This window comes from Suncus etruscus, chromosome 5, assembly GCF_024139225.1.
Source record: "Suncus etruscus isolate mSunEtr1 chromosome 5, mSunEtr1.pri.cur, whole genome shotgun sequence".
In the NCBI taxonomy this organism is placed as follows: Eukaryota; Metazoa; Chordata; class Mammalia; order Eulipotyphla; family Soricidae; genus Suncus; species Suncus etruscus.
In genome coordinates this window covers 49931012-49952139 of record NC_064852.1, presented here as the reverse complement: position 1 = coordinate 49952139, position 21128 = coordinate 49931012, and the positions used below count along the sequence as shown (strand labels likewise).

At 39.0% G+C, this 21128-nt stretch overlaps 1 protein-coding gene and 1 non-coding gene across 2 annotated transcripts in view; one reads left to right on the top strand and one right to left on the bottom strand.

Annotated features, from left to right (window-relative positions):
* STAM2 (signal transducing adaptor molecule 2) overlaps nt 1-21128 on the top strand; it is a 90541-nt gene that overhangs the window by 14523 nt on the left and 54890 nt on the right. The gene's annotated exons all lie outside the window — the stretch shown is intronic.
* Nucleotides 1082-1186, bottom strand: LOC126010267 (small nucleolar RNA U13). The gene has a single exon (XR_007496366.1). It is a non-coding gene; the product is annotated as a small nucleolar RNA U13 (small nucleolar RNA).

The window sequence follows — 21128 nt, the reverse complement described above, 5'->3', positions numbered from 1 at the left end:
TGTTGGTTTCTCAGAGAAGTTAAAGCAAAGATTCCTAGAAGTTGGAATTGATAAATTACAAATAAATAATTTATAAAAATATTTTACCTGCCTCATATTATGTACCAAATACAAACAAAAAATTTGGGTGGCCGTGATAGAGCAGCGGTAGGGTGTTTGCCTTGCACAGAGCATCCCATATGGTTCCCAAGCCAGGAGCGATTTCTGAGCGCATAGCCAGGAGTAACTCCTGAGCATCACCGGGTGTGGCCCAAAACCCCCCTCCAAAAAAAAGAAAAAAAGAAAAAAAATTTACCTGTCAGGGCTGGAGAGAGTACAGTGAGTAAGGCTCTTGCTTTGCATGCTGCTGACCTGGATCTGATCCCAAAACTCCATATGGTTGGTTCCTAGATCACTACCAAGTGTGGTCCCAAAACAAAAAAATCACCGGTGCTGGCGAGATAGCATGGAGGTAAGGTGTTTGCCTTCCTTGCAGAAGGACAGTAGTTCAAATCCCGGCATCCCATATGGTCCCCCGAGCCTGCCAGGGGCAATTTCTGAGCGTAGAGCCAGGAGGAACCCCTAAGCGCTGCCGAGTGTGACCCAAAAACCAAAAAAAAAATTACCTATATACAAATTATAATATAAATTGTGTGTATATGAAAGAAAATATGATGTTTCCCCCCCGGGCTTTTTTTTTTTTGAAGGGGCAGGTGTTGGTTCAATTTCAGTGGTACTACTTAGAGATCTTTGTGGTTCTGGGGAACAATATGCAGTGGTAGGAATTGAACTTGTGTTGGTTTCCTGGCAAGTGCCCTCCTTACCTTTTTTTTTTTACTAACTCTCCGACTTTGATGGCTGACTTTAATATTCCAAAGTATTTCTGAACACTGAAAAGATAATGATTCTAAAGACTAAGGATGATGGTAATGTTCTGTTTCTCTTTACAGTAAAAATATTTACAGGAAATGAAAAGATAAACATGAAGTTGGTAGGTCATATGTTGTATGAGTTATTTGCTCTTTAGACTCAAGATATAAACTTAGTCACCTGTGCAAAAAGTTCTTGCTGTACAAGAAGTTCTTTGTCTTTTTTTCCCTCACATCAGATGAGGTAATTTTCCAAAGTTATAACAAGGTTTAAAGGAGGCACATGTTACACAAACATGTGAACACCCAATCATCATGCTTATGAACCAGAAAAGGATCCCTTTGTCTCATTCTTGAGGCATTTCCGCCCTCATGTATCTGATACTATTGTTATTGTTAAAGGTATTGTCATTTCCCTTTGGTAAAGAAAGGTGAAGTGTATAAACCTACTAGTGCTGTTGCATAGTATCACCACTTGGTGTTGCCAGTGAAGCTTTATCCTTGCTGCTTGAATTCTTTTATTTTTTTAATTAATTTTTATTTCATATGTGTTGTCCATTTTAAATTATAATTTGTTACCTTTAGTGTAAAGTATATGCTTTCTGTAAAATGCTTAAAACAAATGTATACCTGGCTCTATTACTTAAAAAGTTGAGGCTGGAGAGATATAGTACACGGGTTAAAGTTCTTGTCTTGCATCCTGCCAATCCCAATTTATCTCATGAGCACCACTCCTCCATAAATGAAATTAACTAAAAAAACTCTTAATTATAAAGTTTAACAGGTATTTACAAAACAATTAAATCCCAATTCAAGTCCAGATTTTTTCTAGTTAATAATCAAGGTGTTCCCTTTGATTCCTTTATAAATCCAACTCTACTGCTTCCTGCCTAAATTGAACTATATTTCATTTTTTGTCAGTGATTTCCTTATATTTTCATGCAAATTTACTTTTTTATGCATTATAAATAGTATAAATAGTATACTTGATACATTTTTTTGGGTCACGCCCAGCAGCGCTCAGGGGTTCTTCCTGGCTCTACGCTCAGATATTGCTCCTGGCAGGTTCAGGGGACCATATGGGATGCCAGGATTTGAACCATCATCCTTCTGCATGCAAGGCAAACCCTTATCTCCATGCTATCTCTCTGGCTCCACTTGATACATGTTTTTAGAGATAGGATCACATTTAGTGGTAGACAGGGTCAACTCCCATCTATCTCTATGCTTGGGACTAGTTACTAGAGGTACTGATAATGGAACTCAGGCTTCCTGATGTTCAGGGCTTATTTCCTGACTGCACTCAGGAATCACTCCTGGTGGACTAGGGGGACCATATAGGAATGCCAATGATTGAACAGCATGCAAAGCAAACACCCTTCCTGCTGCACTATGGCTCTGGCCCTAATCTAAATATTCTTTTTTTTTTTTTTTTTTTTGGCTTTCGGGTCACACCTGGCAGCACTCAGGGGTTACTCCTTGCTTTATGTTCAGAAATCGCTCCTGGCAGGCTCAGGGGACCATATGGGATGCTGTGATTCGAACACCATCTTCTGCATGCAAGGCAAATGCACTACCTCCATGCTATCTCTCTGGCTCCTAAATATTCTTTTTTTTTTTTAAAAATGATATCTTTAAGCATGGTGATTACAAACATGTTTTTGTGTGTGTGTGTGTGTGTGTGTGTGTGTGTGTGTGTGTGTGTTTTTGGGTCACACCCGGCAGTGCTCAGGGGTTTTTCCTGGCTCCGTGCTCAGAAATTGCCCCTGGCAGGCAAGGGGGATCATGTGGGACGCCGGGATTCAAACCGATGACCTGCAAGAAAGGTAAATGCCTTACCTACATGCTATCTCTCCGGTCCCTCAAACATGTTTGTAGTTAGGTTTCAGTTATAAAAAAGAACACCCTCTTTCACAAGTGCAACCTTCCCACCACCAATGTCCCCCATCTTCCTCCTTCCCGTACCCCAAGCCTGTATTTGAGACAGGCATTCTATCTCTCTCACTCACTACCATTGTCATGGTAGTTGTCAGTATAGTTATTTCTCTAACTGAACTCACCACTCTTTGTTGTTCGCTTCATATCATGGGCTGGTACTTCCCATTCTTGTTTCTATTGTCTGTGTATTATTACAATGCCTTTTATTTTTCTTAAAACACATAAATGAGTGAGACAATTCTGTGTCTGTCTCTTGCCTTCTGACTTATTTCATTCAGCATAATAGTTTCCATGTCCATCCTTGTGTAGGAAAATTTCATGACTTCATTTCTCCTGATAGCTACATAGTATTTCATTTTGTATATGTACCACAGTTTCTTTAGCCATTCTTTTGCTGTCAGGAATCTAGGTTGTTTCCAGATTCTGGCTATTGTAAATAGTACTGCAATGAATATATGTGTGCAGAAGGTCTTTTTGATTTATGTTTTTGTGTCCCTAGGGTATATCCCTAGTAGTGGTAGAGCTGGATCATATGGGAGCTCAGTTTCTAGAAACAATGATTCATACAGCAAAGTGGTAGGCTATAAAATTAATGCACAAAAATTAATGGCCTTATAATGCACAAATAATGATAGAGAAGAAATGGACATTAAAAAAACAATCCCACTCACATCAGTGCCACACAAAATACCTTGGCGTAACTAAAGAGATGAAAAATGTATACAAAGAAAACTCAAAACCTTATTTCAAGAAATAAAAGAGGACACAAGGAAATGGAGACATACCCTGTTCATGGATTGGGAGGATTAACATTATTAAACTGGTATACTCCCCAAAGCATTGTACAGATTTAATGCAATTCTTCTAAGGATATCCATGGCATTCTTCAAAGCAGTGGATCAAACACTCCTGAAATTCATTTGGAACAATAAATGCTCACAAATAGTTAGAGCAACCCTTAGGAAAAAGAATATGGGAGGCATCACTCTCCCTAACTTAAATTGTATTACAAAGCAATAGTCATTAAAGCTGCGTGGTATTGGAATAAAGATAGACCCTCAGATCAATGGAATAGACTTGAGTAGTCAGAGAATGTTCCCCAGACATACAATCAATTAATCTTTGATAAAGGGGCAAGGAATCCAAAATGGAGCAATGAAAGCCTCTTCAATAAGTGGTGTTGGGACAACTGGTCAGCCACATGCAAAAACTCAGCCATCCATCTAACACTATACACAAAGATTAAATCATTGATATCGGACCTGAAACCATAAGGTATATAGAAGAACATATAGGTAAAACATTTCATGACATTGAGACTTTAGGTATCTTCAAAGAGAAATCATTGCTCTTCAAACAAGTGGAAGCAGAGATAAACAGATGGGATTATATTAAGCTGAGAAGCTTCTGCACCTCAAAGGGAATAGTATCTAGGATACAAAGGGCACCCACTGAATGGGAGAAACTATTCACTCAATATCCATCAGATAAGAAGCTAATATCTGAGATATAGAAGGTACTGACAACTTAACAAGAAAAAAAATCTACCCCATCAAAAACATGGGAAGAAACGAACAGACACTTCCTCAAATAAGAACTACAAATGGCCAAAAACACATGAAAAAAATGATCCACATCACTAATCATCAGGGAGTTGCAAATCAACAATGATGAAGTACCATCTCATACCACAGACACTGGCACACATCTCAAAGAACAAGAACAGTCAGTGCTGGTGGGAATGTGGGGAGAAAGAAACTCTTTCACTGCTGGTGGGAATGCCTTCTAGTCTGGCCTTTATGGAAAACAATATGGAGATTCCTCAAGAAAGCTGGTTGAATTCTTATCTACTTGCTCACCAATGAAGCTCTTGCTTTCCAGACTTTGCAGATTTCCTTGGGCCATATTTTTCCCCTTTATTTAAGCATCATGATTACATATATGATTGTAGTTGGGTTTCAGTCATAAGAAGAACATCCTCTTCACCAGTGCAACCTTCCCACCACCAATACCTCCCATCTCCCTCCTGCCTGTATTCAAGATAGGCATTCATACTTCTTTCACTCATTAACATCGTCATTATAGTGTAGTAGTCTCTCTAACTAAACTCATCACTCTATGTGGTGAGCTTTCACGTTGAGAACCTTGGGCCATATTTGATATCATTAAAGCTTTTAGAGTTCAGATACTCTAGTCATATGATCTGTTACTGTTTCCCACATTTCTCAGGTAATAGGAGAGGGAGAAGCAGCCAGCATCATTCATCAATTCCATGAACAAATGTTTACTGAGCACCTGCTATGTGCAAGTATTATTCTCTGCACTAGAAGTAATCATAGTAATTCCTGCCATAATAAAGCCTGCATTTGTTCAGAGAATCGAGGGGAAGAGGAAAAGTAGTGGCCAGCCGAAGGAAATTATAGATAAAATATTTATGTTATAAAACATTTTAGAAGGCTTGATGCATTAAATTCTGATGACAATTTAATTAGTTTGTAATTAGTCTAAGGCATTAAAATTAATGTGTAGATCAAGTATATAGGAGGGACTGAGTAACTGGTGGATTTAGAACCAGTTTACTGATAGCATCTCACTAAATTGTATAGGCACTTTGTATATAATAATCCATTTATACAGCTATTAAAATTGGCATAAGTGTATATTTATGAAAACAGATATAAGTAGTGGTGGGGAATGTATATTCAGTGTATTTCACTGTGAGAAGTGAGAAGTAATTTAGTGTTTTCCTATTGAAAAGGAGCAGGGATGACATCTAATTCAGTTCTGGTTCCTTTTTTCTTTCTCTCCCTTGTGTAATGACTTATCTGATTAGTACATGAGAGAGTTACTGACCTTAGTGTTGTCTTTCACCTCTAGAACCTAATTAGCCTTTTCAGAGCCAGTAAGTAATTTCACATCTAGTTTTTCATGGAATAAGTTGGACAGAGCCATAACATTAAACTTTTGTAGTTTTGGGGGGGTGCTCTATTGATAGCTCATAGACATAGTTCTAGTTTATCTAGCTTTTCATAATTTAAGATTATTTTTTCCTGTATACATGCACAGGAAAGTCTGGACATATATGTATCATAGGAGCCAGAGTGATACCCAAGGGCTAATTGCATGATTTGTGTATGGGAGATCCCAGCTGGATCCCTGGCATCACAGGGTCCCTCAGTACTGCTAGGACCAACCTCTGAGCACAAAGCCAGATGTAGACCCTGAGCACTATTAGATATAGCTTCCCAAAACCAAATAAATACAGTAAGACAAGAGAGAGTAGGAGCATTGCTGGCTGTGTCTCTACCCCAAAATCAACTTGTCCTTTTTATTAGCTTTTTTCTGGGAATGGAGAGCTTAGGGCAGCATTTAGTGTTGCTTATGGCTTACTCTTGGCTACATATTTAAAGATCACTGCTGGCAGGATTCGGGAGCCCATATAGGATGCTAGGATTTGAACTAGCATCAGCAGCAAGCACACTCTCCTCCTTACTCTATAATATTGCTTTAACTTCTACCTTAATTTATTATTTATTGGCTCATAAGATCATAAAACTTTGGGAATACAGCTTTACATATATGTATATATAAATTTCTTACCACATCAGCCACCCAAGTTTCAGTGTCATCACACTATGAACATGTTCCCTTCATCCATTCCTCCCACCTATCCCATTTTCTTTTCCTCTGGTAACAACATTATTTTCAGACTTCTAAGAGTTATTTTTGTAGTATTTGCCAATTTGCCTTAATTATTTATATTCTATTTAATGAGTAAAAACCACCTGGTAATTGTCTTTTGCTTCCTGACTTAGTTTGCTTCACATAATCACATCACATTCTATTCATGTCTTAAAAGGCACAACTTTATTTTTTTTTTTTTTTTTTTGTGGTTTTTGGGTCACACCCGGCAGTGCTCAGGGGTTATTCCTGGCTCCAGGCTCAGAAATTGCTCCTGGCAGGCACGGGAGGACCATATATGGGACGCCGGGATTCGAACCGATGACCTCCTGCATGAGAGGCAAACGCCTTACCTCCATGCTATCTCTCCGGCCCCACAACTTTATTTTTTTAAATAGCTGAGTAAGTATTCCACTGGGTATATATAAATCACTACTTCTTTATTTATCAATCCGTTGAAGCATAAACATTTACTTTTTAAATTTATTTTGATTACAGAATCAGGGTAAAAATATGTTGAAAATAAAGTAAAAACTTAAAATATCCACTGTTCTGGGAGGGGGTGTGTCTTAAGGAATGGGGATGACAGTTTGGGAAGCACTGGTGATGGGAATTGACACTGGTAACAGGATTGGTGGTGAAATATTATATGACTAAAACTTAACTATAAGTAACTTGGTAAACCAAGATTCTTTAATCAAATAAAACAGTAAAAGAAAAGGGGCCAGAGCAATAGCACAGTGGGTAAGGGTGTATGCCTTGCACACAGTTGACCTTGGTTTGATCCTTGGTATTGCATATGTTCCCCAGACACCGCAGGGAATGACCCTTGAGTAAAAAGTAGCAGGAGTAACTCCTGAGCACCACCAGGTGTGGCCCAAAAAACCAAATAAATAAATAAATAAATAAATAAATAAATAAACAAACAAACAAAACTAAATACCCACTGTCCAATTTATTAAGCAACACTTTTATAAAGTGCCTTTCTTTGCTTCCCTTCTCATTTTTTTCATGCATATGTTATTTTTGACTACTGTCTGTGCTTCTCAAAATATAATGTATTTTCAGATGTTCTAGACTTTCATTTATAACATTTATGTTTTGCTGGTAAGAATGCTAAATTCTGGGCCAGAGAAATAGTACAGGGGTTAAGGCACTTCTCTTGGCATCTGACTCCAGGAATGATCCAAGCACAGCTCAATAAGGCATGAAAATAAAAGGTAATTGCTCCATTGGTGTTTGGGGCCACTGTGCCCTTTAAAGTGCCTCTTAAAGGGCACTCCAGCCCTTTTAACCATATTCCTGGCTTCTAAAATTCTACTTTTAAGAACTGTTTGCTGGTCTTCCCACCAAAATGTAACATATAGTTACCATATGACTCAGCATTTCTGTTCTTAGTAATAGTCAAAGGAGAAGTAAAAACATATTTACAGGGCCGGAGAGATAGCACAGCGGTGTTTGCCTTGCAAACAGCCGATGTAGGACCTAAGGTGGTTGGTTCAAATCCCTGCATCCCATATGGTGCCCCCGTGCCTGCCAGGAGCTATTTCTGAGCAGAGAGCCAGGAGTAACCCTGAGCACAACCCCTGAGCACAGCCCAAAACCAAAAAAAAAAAAAAAAAAAATTACATAAAACAAAACTTCTTTACAAATACTTACAACAGCATTCTTTGTATTAATGAAAAATTAAAAAGACCCAAATAAATATTAGCTGGTAAGTACTGAATAAATAATATGCTTATTTATCCAGTAGACTTGTTTAGAAACAAGAAAGAAGTGATGTAACTGTCTGGTTACAATATGAATGAACCAATATGAATGACCCCTGAAAGCATTATGCAAAAGAAAAGAAAATAGTTCCAAGAGAGACATATATTATATGGCATAATTATATTTAATAGAGAATGACAGGACATGGTATTATTCGGTTGTATGAAAAGTCCTAAGAGACAAATTGAAGAAAAGAAATAAGACTATTGGTCAGTTTGAGCTGGGATTATGAGGGGGGTATGGCCAGAACTGCCAGTGGGTGTGGGTTCCTCATTTTTTGAGCCACACCCAGTTCTCCCCAGGATTTACTTGTAGCTCTGTGTTCAGAGATCACTCCTGATGACATTCCAGGGGTTAATAAGGGTGATAGGGATTATAAGTGGTGGCCGGGATCAAACTGTAGTTGGCCAGTTGGAGTTGCAATAGTGCCTTGCCCCTATACTAGCCCTCTGACCCTTGGAGTTATTTTAAAAGTTTGACATATAGCTGAGATGTTAATTAATGTAATCTTGCATGGATTCAATCTCCCTTACCACTAAAGTGAAATAAGTTGACGTAAAAGATTAAAATAGATAAATTAGAAGTTTTACTCGGGGCCAGAAAGATAGCATGAAGGTAAGGTGTTTGCCTTTCATGCAGGAAGTCATTGGTTCAAATCCCGGCGTCCCATATGGTCCCCCGTGCCTGCCCCGAGCAATTTCTGAGCCTGGAGCCAGGAATAACCCCTGAGCACTGCTGGGTGTGACCCCAAACCCCACCCCACCCCTCACACACAGAAGTTTTACTCGCACAATTCTGTGAATAGAAACATTAAATCATATACTTGAATGGGCGAAAACATGTTGGTAAGATATATATCTCAAAAAGTGTTGAAAATGTTCATGTAAATGTTATATATTCAATTAGTCTTTTAAACTTAGCATAAGCCAAAACAAAAGCATTTTGAAATTTATACATTTTGTACCATTTCGGTTAACTTTTCCACATCTTATTAATTTTATCTTACTAATTTTTCTTTTTACTTTTAAAAAGATTGCTCTGAAGAACAGTTTTACCCACATTTCTCTATATTTTGATTTCTTTTTTTTTTTTTAAACTTGATTGATTAATTGTTTTTTAGGCCACACCTGGCGGTGCTCAGGGGTTACTCCTAGCTCTGCACTCAAAAGTTGCTCCTGGCAGGCTGGGGGACCATGTAGGATCCCAGGAATAGAACTGTGTCCCTCCTGGGTCGACCACATGCAACACAAACATCCTACCACTGTGCTATCTCTCCAGCCCCTGATTTAAAAAAATTAATTTTAGGGGCCGGAGAGATAGCACAACAACGTTTGCCTTGCAAGCAGCCGATCCAGGACCTAAAGTGGTTGGTTTGAATCCCAGCGTCCCATATGGTCCCCCGTGCCTTCCAGGAGCTATTTCTGAGCAAATAGCCAGGAATAACCTCTGAGCACTGCCGGGTGTTGCCTCCCCCCACCAAAAAAAAATTATTTTATTGGAACTGGAGCAATAGCACATTTGTCTTGAACACAGCCCACCAGGATTTGATCCCTAGCATCCCATATGGTCTCTGAGCATATTACTCCAGGAGTAATTTCTTTTTGTGTGTGTGTGTGAGGCACACCTGGTGATGCCCAGGGGTTACTCCTGGCTATGCACTCAGAAGTCACCTCCTGGCTTGCGGGACCATATGGGATACCAGGGATTGAACTGAGGTCTGTCCTGGGTCAGCTGCGTGCAGGGCTTCAATACTAATTCCTTCACTGCTGTCTACTTCCCTCCACCAATGCCCCACCCTTATTTGCCTCCCACTTACCAGTTTGTTTCTATGAAGGAATTTATATATATATATTTTTTCTTTTTGCACTATGGCTTACTGTACTATTGCTGTTAGGGTTTCATCCATAACATTTTATTACATAACCTTTAGCACCACCTGTTTGAACTTCCTGTTTGAACACTTCACTACACCATAAACATCCACCCACCCTTGGTCCTGTTGTCCAGCACCTTCAAATGACATATTTTCTACTGAAGATTTGTTCTCATGTTCTTCATTTCCTTTGCCTTTCTTTTTTTGTTTCTTTATAGCCCACATATGAGAGAGATCATTCTGTGTTAGTCTCTCTGCCTCTGAGTATCTTCACTCAGCATGATATTCTCCAGTTCCCTCATGTAGCAGTAAATTGCATGGCTTTATCTTTTCTTATCATTGAGTAACATTCCATTGTGTATACACACACACGCACACACATGCACACACACAGTTTTTTAGTCCAGTCATTTATTCTTGGTTATTGGGCCAAACCCTGCAATGCCCAGGGGTTGCTCCTGAGTCTGCACTCAAGAATTGTTCTGGTCAGCTTGGGGAACCAAATGAATGTCAGGGATCAAACCTGGATTGGCTACACACAAAACAAATGTCCTCTTCACTGTAGTGTTGTTCCAGCCCAGTCACATACTTTGGACACGTGGGTTGTTTCCCGTTTCTAGCTATTGTGGATAGTGCTGCAAGGAAAACAGGTGTAAATGTCTTTTTTTCATTTTGTTTTTTGGACCCTTAGATTATATTCCAAGAGTTACTAGGTTAAATGGAAGTCCTAGGTTTTCTTCTTTGGGGGAGAGGGTTGCGGGTGGGGGATCCACACCCAGCTGTGCTCAGGGATTACTTCTTGGCTCTGTGCTGAGAAGTCAATCTTGGCAGGCTAGGGGGACCAATATGGGATGCCAGGATTTAAACTGGGGTCTATCCTGTGTTCGCCTTATTGATTGTACTATCACTCTGGCTCCATGTTTTGTGTTGTTTTAGGAATGTCTATACTGTTTTCTAGAAAGGCCGGGCTAATTGACATTCCCACCAGCAGTGTATGAGAGTCTCTTTTTCCCCACAATCTGCACCCACACTGGTTGTTCTTGTTTTTTTTTTGATGTGTGCCAGTCTTTGGTGTGAGATGATATCACATTGTTGTTTTGATTTGCATCTTCCTAAGGATTAGTAATGCAGAGCATTTCTTTTTCTTTTTTTTTTTTTTCTTTATTTTTGGTTTTTGGGTCACACTGGCAGCACTCAGGAGTTACTCCTGGCTCTATGCTCAGAAATTGCTCCTGGCAGGCTCGAAGTATCATATGGCAGGGGTGGCGAACAAATTCGACACAAAGAGCCAAAATTTTAAACTGTGAGAGTCAGAGAGCCACACCACACAGTGACCTGCCAAAACAAACACTCACACAAAAGCATCTAATTTTAACAATAATCTATTAAACACATAATGCATTTTGCCATTTTGAGTGAGGGTCAAAATCCGCAGTGATGGTGAGGATGTGCTGCATCTTCCACACTAAACTACCAGCCAGATGTGACCCAATGTGTGACACCCGGGTCCCATGCTCCCTGGCTCATGCAGTTGTTTCTGCCTGGGGGCGGGACTACACACTCAGAGATCTCTCCTCAGAGGTCCCTCCGTCCTCAGAAGCAGCAGAACAAAATCCAAACTTAGCAAAGAGCCACAGTATACAAAATAATGAGAAGAGGCAAAGAGCCACATTCATTTTGGCCAGGAGCCGCATGCGGTTCTAGAGTCGCATGTTCGCCACCCCTGCCATATGGGCTGCCGGGATTCGAACCAATGACCTTCTGCATGCAAAGCAAATGCCTTACCTCCATGCTATCTCTCCAGCCCCTGCAGAGCATTTTTAAAAAAATCTTATTTATTTATTTTTGGGTTTTGGGTCACACCCAGCATCGCTCAGAATTACTCCTGGCTCTACGCTCAGAAATCGCTCCTGGCAGGCTCTGGGGACCATATGGGATGCCGGGATTTGAACCACTGTCCTTCTGCATACAAGGCAAACACCTTACCTCCATGTTATCTCTCCAGCCCCAATGCTGAGCATTTTTTAATGTGCCATTTGTATTCCTTCAATGGAGGAAATTTATGTTCATCTCTTTTCCCCATTTTTTATTGGATGTTTTTTTTTTCTTGTAAATTTCTTCCAGTTCCTCATATATCTTTGATATTAGTCCCTTATCAGATTATTGTTAAATAATTTCTCCCAGTCTGTGGGCTGACTTTGTATTCTGGTCATCATTTCCTTTGGGATGCAAAAGTGTCTTTAATTTGGGGGTGATGTCACATCTGGCGATGCTCAGGTATTACTCCTAGCTCTACACTTAGGAATTATTTTTGCCAGTGCTTGGGGAACCATATGGGATGCCAGGGATTGAATGTGGGTTGGCTGCATGCAAAGCTGGTGCCTTACCTGCTGTACCTTTGCTTAGGCTCCTGAAGCTTAATTTAATGTAGTCTCCTTTGTTTATCTTCACTTGCTTTTTTTTAAAATTAATATCTTTATTTAAACACCTTGATTACAAATGTGATTGTGGTTGGGTTTCAGTCATGTAAAGAACACCCCTCTTCACCAGTGCATCACTCCCACCACCAATGTCCCAAATCTCCCTCCTCCCCTCCCCACCCTCGCCTGTACTCTAGACAGGCTTTGTACTTCCCTCATTCATTCACATTGTTATGATAGTTCTCAATGGAAATTTTTATTTTAACAAAAGGCAATCAGAGAATTTTCTAAATGAGAGGTTAGGACAAGCATTTAGCATTATTATTTTCTTCAAATTAGTAAATGCAGAAGAACCAGATAATTCAGAGGTTAGAAAATAAAATAATACGACCTTTTTCATAACATGACCTATAAATTATTTAGAACTTGGATTATAGACAAAAAGTCATTCCAACAACAGAAATTGCATTGCAAAACATATTTTTCACATGAATTTTGTACAGTTCTGCAGGTTGGTATTCATTGCTCTGTGTACCTGATTCAGGGTGCCTGGATTCTCATTTGAATAGGAAAATTTGTCATTGTTTAGAGTTTTATTTTTCTTTCTTTTTTTCTTTATTTAAACATCTTGATTACAAATATGATTGTGATTAGGTTTCAGTCATGTAAAGAACACCCCTCCCCTTACCCAGTGCAACATTCCCGCCACCAATGTCCAAAATCTCTCTCCATCCAACCCCACCCCTACCTGTACTCTAGACAGGTTTTCCAGTTCTCTCATTCATTCACATGATTATGGTAGTTCTCAGTGTAGTTATTTCTTTTTTCCTTTTTTTGGGACACACCCATTTGATGCTCAAGGTGATCAGAAAGCCCCCCTGGCTTGGGGGGACCATCTGGGACGCTGAGAGATCGAACCGCAGTTCGTTCCTTGGCTAGTGCTCACAAGGCAGACACCTTACCTCTAGCGCCACCTCGCCAGCCCCATTTTATTTATTTATTTTTTTTTCAGTTTAGTTATTTATATAAATGCACTCACTACTCTTTGTGGTGAGCTTCATGAAGTGAGCTGGAAGTTCCAGCCCTCCTCTCATTGTCTCTGAGGATTGTTGCAAAAATGACTTATTTTTCTTAAAACCCATAGATCAGTGAGACAATTCTGCATCTCTCTCTCTCTCTCCTTCTGACTTATTTAACTCAGCATGATAGATTCCATATACATCCATGTATAGGAAAATTTTATGACTTCATCTCCCCTGACGGCTGCATAGTATTCCATTGTGTATATGTACCACAGTTTCTTTAGCCATTTGTCTGTTGAAGGGCATCTTGGTTGTTTCCAGAGCCTGGCTATTGTGAATAGTGCTGCAATAAATATAGGTGTGAGGAAGGGGATTTTGTATTGTATTCTTGTGTTCTTAGGGTATATCCCTAGGAGTGGAATAGCTGGGTCGAATGGGAACTCAATTTCCAGATTTTGGAGGAATCTCCATATCGTTTTCCATAGAGGTTGGACTAAACGGCATTGCCACCAGCAGTGGATAAGAGTTCCTTTCTCTGCACATCTCCGCCAGCACTGATTGTTCTTATTCTTTGTGATGTGTGCCAATCTCTGTGGTGTGAGATGGTATCTCATCATTGTTTTGATTTGCGTCTCCCTGATGATTAGTGATGTGGAGCATTTTTTCATGTGCCTTTTGGCCATTTGTATTTCTTTCTTTATCAAAGCATCTGTTCATTTTTTCTCACCATTTCTTGATGGGATTAGATTTTTTTTCTTGTAAAGTTCTGTCAGTGCCCTGTATATTTTGGATATTAGCCCCTTATATGATGGGTGTTGGGTGAATAGTTTCTCCCACTCGGTGGGTGGCTCTTGTATCCTGGGCGCTATTTCTTTTGAGGTGCCGAAGCTTCTCAGTTTAATGTATTCCCATCTCTTGATCTCTGCTTCCACTTGTTTGGAAAGTGCAGTTTCTTCCTTGAAGATGCCTTTAGTCTCAATGTCATGGAGTGTTTTTACCAACGTGTTGTTCTATATACCTTATGGTATCCGGTCTGATATCAAGGTCTTTAATCCATTTGGATTTTACCTTCGTACATGATGTTAACTGGGGGTCTATGTTCGCTTTTTTGCAAGTGGCTAGCCAGTTCTGCCAGCACCACTTGTTGAAGAGGTTTTCCCTGCTCCACTTAGGATTTCTTGCTCCTTTGTCAAAAATTAGGCGATTGTATGTCTAGGGAACATTGTCTGAGAACTGACGCCAATTCCACTGATCTGATGGGTCTGTCTTTATGCCAGTACCATGCTGTTTTGATAACTATTGCTTTGTAGTACAGTTTAAAGTTGGGGAAAGTAATGCCTCCCATTTTCCTTTTCCCTAGGAGTGCTTTAGCTATTCGAGGGTGGTTATTGTTCCAGATTAACTTCATAAGTGTTTGATCCACTTCTTTGAAGAATGTCATGGGTATCTTTAGAGGGATCACATTAAATCTGTATAATGCTTTGGGGAGTATTGCCATTTTAATTATGTTAATCCTGCCAATCCATGAGCAGGTTATGTGCTTTCATTTTCGTGTTTCCTCTCTTATTTCTTGGAGTAGGGCTTTTTAGTTTTCTTTGTATAGATCCTTCACGTCTTTGGTCAAGTTGACTCCAAGATATTTGAGTTTGTGTGGCACTAATGTGAATGGGATTGCCTTCTTGTTGTCCATCTCTTCCCTATCATCATTGGTGTATAAAAAGGCCATTGATTTTTGTGTGCTAATTTTGTAGCCTGCCACCTTGCTATATGAATCTATTGTTTCTTGAAGCTTTTTGGTAGAGTCTTTAGGGTTTTCTAAGTAGACTATCATGTCATCTGCAAACAGTGAGAGCTTGACTTCTACCTTTCCTATCTGGATTCCCTTGATATGTTTTTCTTGCCTGATTGCTATAGCAAGCACTTCCAGTACTATGTTGAAGAGGCGCAGTGAGAGCGGACAGCCTTGTCTTGTACCAGAATTTAGAGGAAAGTCTTTTAGTTTTTCTCCATTAAAGATAATATTTGCCATTGGCTTGTGGTAGATGGCTTTAACTAGATTGAGAAAGGTTCCTTCCATTCCCATCTTGCTGAGAGTTTTGATCAAGATTGGGTGTTGGACCTTATCAAATGCTTTCTCTGCATCTATTGATATGATCATGTGATTTTTATTTTTCTTGTTGTTGATGTTGTATATGATGTTGATAGATTTCTGGATGTTAAACCATCCTTGCATTCCTGGGATGAAACCTACTTGTTATGGTGTATGATCTTCTTGATGATGCATTGGATCCTATTTGCTAGGATTTTGTTGAAGTTTTTTTTTTTTTTTGGTTTTTTGGGCCACACCCGTTTGATGCTCAGGGGTTACTCCTGGCTATGCGCTCAGAAATCGCCCCTGGCTTGGGGGGACCATATGGGACGCCGGGAGATCGAACCGCAGTCTGTTCCTTGGCTAGCGCTTGCAAGGCAGACACCTTACCTCTAGCACCACCTTACCGGCCCCTGTTGAAGATTTTAGCATCTGCATTCATCAGGGATATTGGTCTGTAATTTTCTTTTTTGGCAGCATCTCTATCTGGTTTTGGTATCAAGGTGATGTTGGTTTCATAAAAGCTGTTTGGGAGTGTTCCCGTTTTTTCAATTTCATGGAAGAGTTTGGCTAGGATTGGTAGTAGCTCCTCTTGAAAGGTTTGAAAGAATTCATTAGTAAATCCATCTGGTCCTGGGCTTTTCTTTTTGGGAAGATGTTTGATTACAGTTTCAATTTCCTCAATAGTGGTAGTCGTGTTTAGATATGCTACATCCTCCCTACTTAACTGTGGAAGGTTATAAGTGTCCAAGAATTTTTCCATTTCTTCTAGGTTCTCATGTTTAGTAGCATAAAGTTTCTCAAAGTAGTCTCTGACTACCCTTTGGATCTCTGTGATATCTGTTGAGATCTCCACCTTTTCATTTCTAATACGGGTTATCAGGTTTCTCTCTCTCTTTCTTTGTGAGTTTTGCCAATGGTCTTATCAATCTTGTTTATTTTTTCAAAGAACCAACTGCTTTCATTGATCTTTTGGATTGTTTTTTGGTTTTCCACCTCATGGATTTATGCTTTCAGCTTTGTTATTTCCTCTGTCTCCCTATTTTTGGTTCCTTTTGTTGGTCATTTTCTAATTTTTTGAGCTGTGTCATTAAGTTATTCAGGTATGCCCCTTCTTCCTTCCTGATGTGTGCTTGTAAAGCTATAAATTTTCCTCTCAGGACTGCTTTTGCTGTGTCCCATAGATTCTGGCAGATTGTGTCTTCATTATCATTTGTCTCCAGGAAAGTTTTGATTTCCTCTTTGATTTCATCTTGGACCCACTGGTTGTTCTGTAGCAGGCTGTTTAATTTCCAATTGTTAAAGTTTTTCTTCTTTGTGCCTTTGTAGTTCACATCTAATTTCAGAGCCTGTGGTCAGCAAAGGTAGCCTGCAAGATTTCTTATCCTCTTGATTTTATGAAGGTATGTTTTATGTGTCAGCATGTAGTCTATCCTGGAGAATGACCCATGTATATTGGAGAAGAATGTGTATCCAGGTTTTTTGGGGTGGAGTGTTCTATATATATCTACTAGTCCTCTTTCTTCCATTACTCTTTTCAGGGCTAGTATGTTTTTGTTGGGTTTCAGTCTGGTTGACCTATCCAGTGTTTACAGGTCAGTGTTGAGGTCTCCCACAATTATTGTATTATTATTGTCTTCTTTCAGATTTGTCAGTACTTGTTTTACATAATTTGCTGGTCTCTCATTGGGTGCATATATGTTTAATAGTCTGATTTCTTCCTGTTGCACATATCCCTTGACTAGTAGATAGTGTCCATCTTTGTCCCTTACAACTTTTCTGAGTATAAAGTTGTGTCATCAGATATTAATATGGCCATCCCAGCTTTTTTAAGGGTGTTGTTTGCTTGGATGATTTTCCTCCAGCCTTTGATTTTGAGTCCATGTTTTTTCTGGCTATTCAGGTGTGTTTCTTGTAGGCAGCAGAAGGTTGAATTCATCTTTTTGATCCATTTTGCCACTCTGTGTCTTTTAATTGGTGAATTTAGTCCATTGACATTGAGGGAGATGATTGTCATAGGATTTAATGTCATCTTTGTAGATAAGTTTGCTTGTTTGTTGGTCTCTCTTGTCTTAAAGTAGACCTGTCAGTTTTTCCTTTAAGGCTGGTTTTTCATCTGTGAAGTTTCTGAGCTGTTGTCTATCCATGAAGCTATGTATCCTTCCTTCAAACCTGAATGTGAGTTGGGCTGGGCGCAGTATTCTCAGCGAGGCATTCTTTTTCATTCAGTCTTGTCACAATATCCCACCTCTGTCCTCTGTCCTTGAAAGTTTCTTGTGACATATCTGCTGCAAGTCTTGAGGATACTCCTTTGAATGTAATTTCTCTTTTTGATCTTGCTGCTTTCAGTAGTCTATCTATCTGTGGGATTTGTCATTGTAACGAGGATGTGTCTTGGGATGTTTTTCTTTGATTCTCTTTTAGCTGGTATTCTTCGGGCATGCAGGATTTGATTGCATGTAGTCTTTAACTCTGGGAGTATCTCTTTGATGATGTCTTTGATAGTGATTCTTCCTGGGTATCTTCTACCTGGGCCTCTGGAACTCCAATGATTCTTATGTTATTTCTGTTGAGTTTATCAAAGATTTCTATTTTCATCTGTTCGAATTCCTTGAGTACTTTTTTCATTGCCTGATTGTTTGTCTTAAGGTTCTTTTCCAATTTCTTCTGCTGTGTTGAGTTTTTCTGCATCTCATCTTCCAGCATGCAGATTCTGTCCTCAGCTGCTGATACCCTGCTGGAGAGGCCATCCACTGAGGTTTTCAGTTCAGCTACCATGTTTTTCAGATCTGTTATTTCAGTTTGGAGTTTTATGATTTCTGTCTTTGTGTTCTGTTCAGATTGATCTATGCTTTCTTTGAGTTCTACAAACATCTTCCATATTTTTATTCTAAATTCCTTATCCGTGAGATTAATCAGATAGTTGGAATTTTTTAGGTCATCCGAGCTATCGTCTTCATTCTCTGTGCATGGTGTTTGCCTGCTTGAGTGTTGTGGTTGGGTTCATTGGTTAGAAAGAGTGCGAGGCCGCGTGCTCTTCTGCGGTCTCTAGGTGACATTTTTTTGGGGTGTGTGCTCCCTAGGCCTCTGAGGAGAGCTTCAGGTATTCATGAAAGACAGACAGGCAGGACAAAGGTTTCCCTTGAGGTCCTCAGAGCCCTCAAAGGCACAGCAGGGCAGAGCCTCCCTAGGCCAGAGGGCTCAGCTTTTGCCTGGCAGCCCCCAGCCAGACTTTACTCACTCAGTCGCTGGGCAGATTCAGAATGCAGTTTTTTTGGGGTGCACTCCCTAGGCCTTTCATCACTTGCTGTTTTATCCTTGAAGATGCCTTTACCTTTAATGTCATGGAGTGTTCTGTCTATGTTTTTCTCTATACCTTATGATTTCAGGTCTGATATACTTTTGTGCATGGCTTTAGAAAGTGGTCCGAGTTCATGTTTTTTTGCATGTAGCTAACCAGTTTTCCAAGTACAGCTTGTTGAAGTACAACTTTCCTTGTAACATTTCATATATTTTCTCCTTTATCAAAAATTAACTGATTTTACAACAGAAGGTCTGTTTCAAGATATTGAACTTTATTCCATTTATCTGAGGGTCTGTCTTTATTCCAGAATCAAGCTGTTTTAAATGCTACTCTTTTGTAGTACAGTTTGCAGTTGAGGAAAGTGATACCTTCCATCTTCTCCCCCACCCGAAGGATTGCTTAAGATATTTGGGGTGGTTTATTATCTCATATGACTTCAGGAGTATTTGATCTATTTCTTTGAAAGATGTCATGGATATCCTTATAGGGACTGCTTTGAATTTGTACAATGCTTTGGGAAGTATTGCCATTTTGATGGTATTAATCCTCTCAGTTAATGTATACTACATACAGGAGAAATACATGAATGTATTTCTTCATGCCCTCTTTTATTTCTTGAAGTATGTTTTATAGTATTCTTTACATATGTCTTTCAACACCTCTTTTTTTTTTTTGGTTTTTGGGTCACACCCAGCAGTGCTCAGGGGTTACTCCTGGCTTCATGCTCAGAAATCGCTCCTGGCAGGCTTGGGGGACCATATGGGACGCCGGGATTCGAACTGATGACCTTCTGCATGAAAGGCAAACGCCTTACCTCCATGCTATCTCTCCGGCCCCTCAATACCTCTTTAGTTAAACATTCTGAGGTACTAAATTTTCTGATGCACAATTAAGTATGAGTTTAAAAAAATCTATTCTATTTCATTAGTTTTATATTGGAAAACTATGGGCTTTAACATTAATTTTGTACTCTGTTAACTTCATTATAAATTAATTGTCTCTAGGAGTTATTTTTAAATAGTCTTTAGAAATTTCTAAATATAATATGCCACCTGAAAATAGTAAGAGATTGACTTCTTTCTTTCCTACCTGAATGACCTTAATATCTTTTCTTGCCTAATTGCTATAGCAAGTACTTCCAGTACTATGTTGAATATAAGTGGAAAGAATAAGAAATTTTATTATTGCTTTATCTCAGAGGGAAGGTTTTTAGTTTTTTTTCGTCGATTATAATGTGTGCTGTGGGCTTATTGTAAATGGCTTTGACTATGTTGAGGAAAGTTCCTTCAATTTCTATTTTGTTGAGACTTTTTATCATAAATGGGAGCTAGTTCTTGTCAGATATTTCCTTTGCCTATTGGTAAGATCATATGATTTTTTTCTTAATGATATGATGTATTAGTTGATTGGCATTTGTATGTTAAATTATCCTTACATCCTTGGCATGAATTTCATTTGGTCATGGTGTTGATCTAGTTGGATTCTATTTGTTAGTATTTTGTTTTTGGAAAGATTTTTGATTACCATTTTGATCTTTTGAAAATGATAGGTCTGTTTATGTGTTCAATGTCTTTTGTTTTGGCCTTTGGTAGCTTTGGTAAGAATCCAAGAATTTATCTGTCTCTTCTAGGTTCTCTTGTTTCATGGTATAAATATTTTCAACATAGTCTGACAATCTTTTAAATTTTGATGCTATCTTTTGTGACATTCCCACTTTCAATTTTGGTTTGGTTTATTATGGTTTTATTTTATTTTGTGAATCTTTTGGTATATTAGTTTCTTTCTTTTCTTTTCTTTTTTTTAAGAATAAGCTCTAGGTTTCATTAATTCTTTTTTTTCCTTTTTTTAATTTCAGGCCATTTCTGCTCTACATTTTATTTCTTCCTCTTGATGGTGCTGGGATTTTTTTTTTTAATTAAGTTGTGCAGTTACAGTTATTTATGTAGGCCCTTCCTTCCTTCCTCATGACTGTTTGCATAGCTATGAACTTTTCTCTTAACATTCCTTTTGCACAATTTTGTGTGGACCAAATTCTCATTCTTGTTTTATTTCCAGGATTCTTTCAATTTCCTCTTGCATTTCTTTTCAGATTCACTGGTTGTTCAGTAATGAGCTACTTGATATACTGGTATTTGAGTTGTTTCAACATTTGGTTTGTGATTAATTTCTTTTTGGTTTTTGGT